The 9,595-nt window shown below is 48.0% G+C and overlaps 1 long non-coding RNA gene and 1 pseudogene across 3 annotated transcripts; one reads left to right on the top strand and one right to left on the bottom strand.

Annotated features, from left to right (window-relative positions):
- Window positions 1-552: 552 nt before the first annotated feature.
- Window positions 553-3,582, bottom strand: LOC106022520. Of its 3 annotated transcripts, XR_001197479.3 has the most exons (4): window positions 3,478-3,582; window positions 3,277-3,363; window positions 2,399-2,553; window positions 996-1,156 (listed from the first exon to the last, which is right to left on the bottom strand). It is a non-coding gene; the product is annotated as an uncharacterized LOC106022520 (long non-coding RNA). The 3 variants fall into 3 exon arrangements; XR_005873382.1 differs by lacking the exon at window positions 996-1,156 and adding an exon at window positions 553-744 and having other exon boundaries at window positions 2,399-3,363; XR_005873381.1 differs by having other exon boundaries at window positions 2,399-3,363.
- Window positions 3,583-5,133: 1,551 nt separating this feature from the next.
- On the top strand, window positions 5,134-7,470 carry LOC121136234 (annotated as a pseudogene).
- The last annotated feature ends 2,125 nt before the right edge of the window (window positions 7,471-9,595 follow it).

Genomic DNA, 9,595 nt, shown 5'->3' with positions numbered 1-9,595 from the left:
TGTGATCCCCTGTGTGTAGCGCAGTCTTCTGGGTCACCTCCCCACCCCAGTAGGGACTTGCTAAGCAACTGCTCTGGCAGGTAATTTGCCAGGATATGTTTATATATGACCTGAATTCCCATTATCTTGAATGATTTGAAGCTTGTTTTTGTTTTATGGACGACACGGTTTATTTTGACTCCAAATTTGGAAGATTCAGGTGCAAGGTCTTTGGTGACAATATTATTTGTGATTTAATAAAGCTTGCCTGAGGCTTCAGGATGCAAAGCCAGCCACACTAATTAGCTATGGAAAATGAGGTAGTGGTGGTACATACTCAGGATTAATTTGTAGATGCATCTCTGTTAGTTCAAGGCCATTCTGACTACGTGAAATTGAACCAGTCCTAAAAGAAGAAGCTCACACAAAGGTGATCTCAGCACCTGGGATCACATGCTTTTAATCCCAGTAAAAGGGAGGTGGAGACGGGAGGATATGGCTGGGCGGAGAGAGGAATAGAAGGTGGGCAGAGACAGGACCTGAGAGCTTTTGCCTCTGAGGATTCATGGAGACAGGATTGCCATTTCAGCTGGGTAGAGGAAAGATCTGCTGGCTTAGCTGCTTTGCTTCTCTGATCTTCAGCTTGAACCCTGAACCTCAATATCTGTGTCTGGGTCCTTTATTAATCATGTTTCAAAGATCTTCCTCTGGTCATGGCTTTCCTGCTGTCAGAGTCCCAAAGAGGTGCAGGGCAGAGCAAGAAAGCTACAAGGACAACACAGCAGGGGCTTGAGAGGCAATTCAGAGGTTGAGAACACGTGGTTGTTCTTTCGGAGGACCTGGATTGGTTCAGCATTCGGTGACTGATAACCATTCCCAGCTCCAGTTCAAATGGGTTCAAACCTCCTTCTGACTTCCAAGGGCACCAGGCTCACAAGTAGCACACATATATGCATGTAGGCAAAACACTCACTGACAGAGGGTGAAATAAATCTGACAAAAAAACAAAGCTCTTGTTTCATTTTAATTGTATTTATTATCATTTTTAATTGTATATCTTTATTTGCTTTCATTGTATGAATGTTTTGCATTTCATGTATGTCTATTTGCCACCTGTGTGCCTGGTCCCTGTGGAGATCAGAAGAGGATATCAGATCACCTGGAACAGGAGCCATCTCTACACAGAGAGAGAGAGAGAGAGAGAGAGAGAGAGAGAGAGAGAGAGAGAGAGAGAGAGAGAGAGAGAGAGAGAGCGCTCCTATTTTTATCTGAGGCGTTTGAAGTTTCATTCACCAAACTTAAATTCTCTAATTAAACAAGGGGATCAGAGAACCTGAAGTCTGGCCTGTGTTGACTGAGGTGACTAGGAGTGTCTCAGAATGTAGGCGAGAGCAGGCCAGGTGGGGGTGGGGACTGCTCTCTGGTCACTTCCCTCAGCAGTGTGGGTGTCTGCAGTGACCTTGGCTGCTTCCAGTTCTGCAGAAACATCCACAGGCTACCTGCAGTAGTTTCCTCTGATGTGATCCTGTCTGGAGTACTGAACTCCCTCATACCAAGAATTTATAGATTTCATCAAATCGAGGACATTTTCAGCATTACTATTTCAAACTGCTTTTCTGTAGGTCTGTGTTTCCCCCTTTCAGAAGGTAATGCAGTGATCTTAGCTCTCCTGATGCTGTTTCACTGACCTTTGAAGCTTTGTTTGTCTCTCTGAAGTTATTGTATGCATCTCAGATTGGAGGTGTGTGTGTGTGTGCACACGTGCGTGCGTGCGCGTGTGTTCTATAAGTAAGATAAATTGATATAATCCTATAAATATAATAACTTGTGTGGTGATGGCTGACTTTTTTTGTAGCATTGAGCAGTAACAGCAGCCTGCTATTTTGGACTTTGTCCTACTAATTCTAATAACTGGGCTATCCTCACTGCCATTTGTCCATTGTCTTCTCTCTCCATACCCCCCCCCACTCATTCCAGCACATAGACTGTAGAGACACTTGTTGTTGTTTATCTTGTATATTCTCATGACCTACTGTGTCCTGTTAAGGCCTCCTAAGTATGTTGACCTTTTGTGCAGCTGGCCATCATTCTCTTTGGTTTGGTCCATGGGTGATGTCCACCTACTGAGCTGGTGGTCTCTGTACCCATCTCTTTTGAAGCTTTTGCTGTACTGTGAGGACACTTTCTCCATGGGTGTCTCTCAGTCTGGATGTGTTCCTGAGCCTTAGGTAAGCTGTGTGAAGAGCAGAGGGCCTCTCCTCTAGCTCCGGCTAGGTTGCTAGGTGTCCTACACACACACACACACACACACACACACACACACACGCACGCACGCACGCACGCACGCACGCACGCACGCATGCACACACAGACTCTGGTCCCCAGAGGTACTCTTGTGATCCCCCATTTGGATGCCCACCTTTTAATTCCTTGAGCTGCCAGGCAATTCCGTATAACCATGCACATAGCAAAGCAGCCAGAGGATAGAGGGGTCCTGCCACACTGCTCTGGCCCACCAGGACTCGGTACCTGAATCCCCTGTCCACAGAGGCAGTTTCTGGAGGCTCTTGGCTCCTTATAATGACACCACAGGGTTGGGAAAAATGAAGGAAATGGGAATTCCTGTTATACTCTAGATACAGTGGTTCTCAACCTTCCTAACACAGTTCCTTATGTTGTGCTGCCTCCCAACCATAAAATTATTTCTTTGCCACTTCATAACTGTAATGCTGCTACTGTTATGAACCGCAGTGTAAATATCTGATATGTGACCTCCCCCAAAGGGAGAACCCCTGGGTGAGAGCTTGTAGAGGAAGGAGTAAGTTTCTCTCGGGACTTTAACTTACTTGCCGTATCCACTGTGGCGCTCACAATCCACCGTCCTCTGCTCAAGGCCATAGACACCACAGAAGAGTAACCGAGCAGACTTGCCAACCTACCAATTGCTCCCTTCCAGCCACCACTGCGAGCATTCCAGTCCCCACACAGAAGTAGCTATTCATGTTCTACCCAGAGATGCTGGCTGTGGGAGATCTGGGCTGAGGTACATTCCTTCTCGTTGGCCGGGCACAGGGTGGGAGATGGGGAGGCCAGTGATTACTACTCTGACTTGAAAAGAAATGCTATGCCAGGTTCCAGAGCCTGGCTGGAAACGTGCAAGCACCAACTACAAGCTGCATGCTCGCCCGGCGAGCTCTTGTCTGCCACTGAAAGGGTGTCACTGGCTACATGCTGCTCTAGGAAATCCAAGATTCTGAGACAAAATCCAGGTTTGGACAATGCGTTCTAGGAACCCACCTCTGCTCCATGTGCCCAGTAGCTTCTGAAGGCTCTGACAGACAGGCATGCGGTGCTCTGGGAGAGTCATCAGGCAGCACGCTGTGTCTGAAAAGGAGGGGGTGAGTGCATCTGTTACCGCTCAGCAAAGCAAGTCTTGTAATTCTGATATCCCTTGACAGAATGTCTCCCAGCCTTGGACATCAGCATTCACAAACTGACCATGTCTTCCAAAAAGAGTGAATCCAGGCTCCAGGCTTCAGCTGCTGCCTTCAACTCCCAGTACCAACTTTGATTTCTTGACATTCCAGTTTCCTTTGTTTTCACTGTCAAAGGGGCATAATAAGAGCACTTGAATCAGAGGCGGTCATGTGTCCAAGTCACATGTGTCCTGGAAGTGATCCCAAAATGTCTGCAATGATGGAACAACTTTTTAACATGTTTGTAGTTTTCCCCTCTTATTTTAATAGAAGAACCCCCCACAAAAAATCGGGCCAAGGAATCCTTCTAGCTAAGAGAAATTAGAGTTGCTATAGAAACTATTTGAAGGCAGAAATTAGTTAATAGCTTGTGTTCAAAACTGACTTTAAACTAGACAAGGAGACCTCTACCTGTAATCTCAGCACTCGGAGGCTGAGGCAGGGAGATCATGGGTTTGAACACAGCTTGACCTTGAACAAGCCTCAAAACAAAAACAAAGCAACAGAGAGAGAGAGAGAGGGAGGGAGGGAGGGAGGGAGGGAGGGAGGGAGGGAGGGAGGGAAGGAAGGAGGGAGGGAGGACAAAAAAGGAGTTCCCAGGGCTGGGAGTGTAGCTCACTGGCAGAGTACCTGCTTACTGTAGACAAGATGCTTGTCTTGCTCTCCAGAGCCCCAGCCAAGACACAATAACCCTACAGACACCCGAGAGTTTCTGGGAAGAGAACTGAGCTCTCCAAAGCTGCAGAAGTCAGGTAAAGTAGGTCCCAGAGAGAGTCGAGGACCACACATAGATACAGAATTTTAGTAAGTGATTGTATATGCAATGCCACCCTCAGTTTAGTGACTCTGAAGATCACCTTCCAGGGTCTGTTTGAATTATTTGGAGGATTATTACCAGGTATGACCTCTGCCTTGACAAGGCTTGCGAGTAAAGCCAAGTTGATTAGCAGTCTGCTTTCCTGTGGGGGCAGTATCCAGAACTGCTCCCTCTCTTCAGCTCACATGCTGCCCTTGCCTAGGACCCTGCTTCTCTATTCTTTAGGCTTTGCTCCTATTCTGTGCAGTCTGAAAACATCCCGCATGTTCCTGTGGGCCTTCTTGGAATTTGCATGTTGTGTGGCAGTCTTTCCTTATAAACAACGAGGCTCTTGGTGCTGAGACGCTGGCTGGAGTGATGCCCATAGCTACACTGCAATCCCTGACATGGGCAAGGTGCTCTTTATGCCCAGCCCACACCTGCTCTCGGATTCTTACCACATTCCCAGGGGCACTTTCCTTTTATTTCTTTCAAGAACTTAGGAATGCTCAATTCTAAATTGTTTTAATTGTGTTTGATATATACATTAGTTCCCCGCCTGCATGCCACACGCACACCTGGTACTCACAGGGGTCGAATGAGGGCATCGGACCCCCTGGGCGGGACTGGAGCTACAGAGGGTGGTGAGCCCTCATGTGGTGCTGGGAATCAAAACTTGTTCCTCTGGAAGAACAGCCCGTGCTCTCAACTTCTGAGCCGGCTCTCAAGCCCCTCTGTGATTAGTTGTCTGCTTTGTCTTTAGAACCCAGGCCCATGTAGTTCAGGCTGGCCTGGAACTCCCAAAGTAATTGTGTATGACCTTGAACTTCTGGTTTTCCTGCCCCCACCTGTCACGTGCTGAGACTGCAGGCCTATGCCAACATGTCATCTTTCTATGTCCAAGTCTTGAAGATCCTTTTAAGGCGAGAGGGATGGCTTAGCAGTTTAGGGTGCTTACTTTTGTTCCAGAGGATCTGAGTTCAATTCCTAGGACGAACACGGATCAGGCAGCCCACAGCCACATGTAACCCAGATTCAGCGGATCTGGCGCGGTCTTCTGGTTTCTTCAGGTACCCGGCACACAGGTAACATTCATTTACACACACATACAAATAAAAACAATAAAAATACATCTTTAAAGGTGTCTTTCTGGGGCTGAAGAAATGACTTAGTAGCTGAAGGCTAACCATAACAGCAAAAGCTGTTTAGCAATAGTCCATAACAAACCATGCTGATTTAAAAGAACTACCTATGAAAACTACTCTAAAAAGTTCAAACGTAGACATTCTCACGGTTAGGTTAAACGTGCTTTAAAATGTGACTATTTGCCTGGGTGGTAGTGGCTCACACCTTTAATCCCAGTACTCAGGAGGCAGAGGCAGGTGGATCTCTGTGAGTTTGAGGCCAGCCTGGTCTACAGAGTGAGTGCCAGCACAACTAAGGGAATACAGAAAACCCAGTCTCAGAAAAACAAGGTAACTGTTTGGAGACAGGATCATTAAATGGAAATTAAGGTATACTGAGGTCACTAAGGTAGTCTAGAACTTGCTATGTGGCTCAGGATAGACTCAAGCTCCCAATCCCCCTACTTCAGTTCAGGTTCCTCAGTGTGGAGATTACAGGTATGTGGCGTCACACCTAGTGCAACCGTTAGACTTAAGGAAGAGGAGGTCAGGGCCTGGAGACATAGCTTAACAGCTAAAAGCACTTTCTGCTCTTCCAGAGGGTTCCGTTCCATTCCTGGCACCCGTGCGGAGGCTCACAACTCTCTAACTCCAGAGCCTCTGCTGACCGACTTGAGCACTCCAAGCGCACAGCGCATGTGAACATATGCAGTCAAAGCACTCTTACACAAACAATAAGATGAATAAATCTCTTTTAAAAGGAAAAAGTTAACACATAGTTCAAGATCATGGGGAAGAGATACTGTCCACACATCATGGGGAGCTTTAGGAGGGATAAGCCCTATCCCACTATGATCTTAGATTTCTGGCCTTGGACTCACCACATCTGTGGTATCTGTTATGACAGCTCAAATAAACAATTTAATAATCTCTCTCTCTTATTTTCTTTTTCTTTTTTGTTTTTTGAGACAGGGTTTCTCTGTGTAGCCCTAGCTGTCCTGGAACTAGTTCTTATAGACCAGACTGGCCTCGAACTCACAGAAATCCACCTGCCACTGCCTGGGCCACCACTGCCCCGCTTTAACGGCTCTCTTAATGAGAAGAAAAATGTTACATTGTGTCCCTTATTATACAAGTTACATCTTTGTCTTCAACTTCCACCAATTTTTAGCCAATAATGAAAAAATAAATAAAACTTGCCTGTGGCATCTAGTAAGTCGTCTCAATTAGAGAACTAACTTGTGTCGTGCGGCTGAATGGCGGAGTGTCTCCCACTCTGAATGCTGTGATTACTGACAAGTCCATTAAGAGCTCGAGGCTCATCCACTGACAGGCGTGCCCGTTACACAGCTTCACATTTGTTTGCAGAATTCTACTGTTCCACTGACCAAGTGCAATTTGATCTTTTTGGCACATTTTGTTGAATAAAAATGTAAACGTCCAAGCTGGGTGTTGGTGGCGCACGCCTTTAATCCCAGCACTCGGGAGGCAGAGGCAGGTGGATCTCTGTGAATTCGAGACCATATAGGTCTAGTTCCAGGACAGCATCCAAAACAATACAGAGAAACCCTGTCTTGAAAAACCAAAAAAAAAAAAAAAAAAAAAAAAGTAGCTGTCCCTAGGCGCTACCTTCGAGGTGGCTGCCATCTCTTTCGCGGCGTCACGGTTGCCCTCACCCTCTGGTGAAGTCCGAAATCGTCAAAAAGAGGACCAAGAAGTTCATCCAGCACCAGTCAGACCGATACGTCAAAATTAAGCGAAACTGGCGAAAACCCAGAGGTACTGACGACAGGGTTTGGAGAAGATTCAAGGCCCAGCATTGGTTACCGGAGCAACAAGAAAACCAAGCACATGCTGCCCAGCGGCTTCCGGAAGTTTCTGGTTCCCATTGTCAAGGAGCTGGACGTGCTGCTGATGTGCAACGAATCCTACTGTGCTGAGATTGCTCACAGCGCTTCCTCCAAGAACCCAAAAGCCGTCGTAGAGCAGCACAGCTGGCCATCAGAATCACCAATCCCGACGCCAGGCTTCGCAGTGAAGAAAATGAGTAGATGGCTGGTGTGCATGTTTTATTCGCATTTAAATAAAACCACAAGCCGGGCGTTGGTGGTGCACGCCTTTAATCCCAGCACTGGGGGGCAGAGGCAGGCGGATCTCTGTGAGTTCGAGGCCAGCCTGTTCTACAGAATGAGTTCCAGGACAGCCTCCAAACAATTCAGAGAAACCCCGTCTTGAAAAATAATATATAAATAAATGAATAAATGAAGGAAGGAAGGAAGGAAGAAAGAAAATTCCACAAAAAAAAAAAAACGAGGGAAAAAAAAGTAACCATCCAAGGTGTTCTTGAAGGCCATTTGATATGCATGATGGCGGGGTTTCATCACTGAGGGCCTTGTACCCGAAAAGCATTTGGCTATCGGGTCATTTGCTTCCATTTGGCATTGCTGCCTCTATTCCTCAGTAGTAATTAATGATTCAGTAGATGTCTTCTGAAACCTCTTAAAACAGCTGACCATTTTTTTCTCAACAACTGGCCACTTTCAAACATACACACTCACTAGAAACCACTTCCAAACTTGAGGAATTGAGAGACGGTGATTTGTCCTCACCGACTGATGTCATCAAGTTTCCTGTCACATGGGGCTCCCCAGGGGAGCTCAGAAGATCAATGTCGGCTTCTTTGGAGCAAGAATGGAAGCCACAGTCTAGCCACTCATCCCAAAGGGGCCAACCTCTCGACACACTGCTTTCCCCGGTCTTAGAGGCAAGTTTTCAAATCCAGTCTGCTCTTCAGGAGGGTAATTGCCTAAGAGCACAAAGCCAGGTGGCCAGGCAAGGGGCCTCCTGGCCTCCTCTCTGTCTGCCTGGAATGCTTGGCTTCTGGGGATACCTGCCCAAGCCCCAGGAAGCACCTGACAGGGGAAAGAAGCAGTCAGGAATTCTGACATCCAATCAGCTGCCTACCCTACAGCAAGCAGGAAGAGGCTCAGAGAGACCCTGAAGGGACCGCGACTGGCAGAGGAGGGAAAGCGCTAGGTGCTAAAGCTCAGGGCAAGGCGTCAAGGACTGGGGGATTCCTGAGAAGGGGTAAGCCCAAGGGACATCTGACGAATTGCCAGGACTTGGCAGGAGTGGAAGCAGGGGACTGGAGGGCAACTGGGTCTGGAGCAGTGGCTGACGAAGGTGACCAAGAACACACCCAGGCTTTGGCCCCATGCCAAATATTGGATTCCAGAGCCCGCCCTAAATCCAGGAAGAGTTGTCTCAAATAAGGCCATTTCCCAGGCACTAGATTGGAATGCACACATCTTTTCCACCTGTGGCATATTTATTTATTTATTTATTTTGGTTTTTTTTTCGAGACAGGGTTTCTCTGTGGCTTTGGAGGCTTTCCTGGAACCAGCTCTTGTAGACCAGGCTGGTCTCGGACTCACAGAGATCCGCCTGCCTCTGCCTCCCCAGTGCTGGGATTAAAGGCGTGCTCCACCAACGGCCAGCGACCTGTGACTTTTTATAGGGCAGAAAAGGGAAAGAAAGTGCACTGAGGCCCGGCTCAAATGTTGACACTTCAAGCCTCTGTTTGAACCACCCACCTAAGCCTTCGAACATCGCGCCCACGCATCCATCGCACCACCCATGAGGGCCTGGTGTGTGCTGAACTCTGTCGTTGGTACGAAGAGCAGACACTCTGCCCTCACCACATTCCAGGATGGGCAGACAAAGCAGACAGACACAGGCAGGCCAAGCGCCAAATGCCACAGAGAAGGTCCTGAGGCCAGGGAGGTGTGCAAAGACAGAGCCCGGGAAAGTCTTGTCTTAGAGATAACACCTGAGTCAAGACCCGAGGAGTGGCAGAAAGTGTGTTTCACGCATAGGACACAGCCGGAGAGAAGAGCCTGCAGGGATGGGCCTGTCAAGCGCAGCAGTCAGAGTCCGGGGAAGGTTTTGAAAACCAGTGGGGCCGGGCGTTGGTGGCGCACGCCTTTAATCCCAGCACTCGGGAGGCAGAGGCAGGCGGATCACTGTGAGTTCGAGGCCAGCCTGGTCTACCAAGCGAGTTCCAGGACAGCCTCCAAAGCCACAGGGAAACCCTGTCTCGAAAAACCAAAAAAAAAAAAAAAAAAAAGAAAGAAAACCAGTGGGGAGACTGGACATGGTGGCACACGCCTTTGATCCCAGCACTCGGGAGGCAGAGGCAGGCAGATCTCTGTGAGCTCAAG

The sequence above is a fragment of the Mesocricetus auratus genome, unplaced genomic scaffold, assembly GCF_017639785.1.
Source record: "Mesocricetus auratus isolate SY011 unplaced genomic scaffold, BCM_Maur_2.0 Super-Scaffold_100055, whole genome shotgun sequence".
Lineage (NCBI taxonomy): Eukaryota > Metazoa > Chordata > Mammalia > Rodentia > Cricetidae > Mesocricetus > Mesocricetus auratus.
The sequence above is the reverse complement of the archived record's forward strand: the minus strand, read 5'-3'. Positions and strand labels throughout refer to the sequence as shown.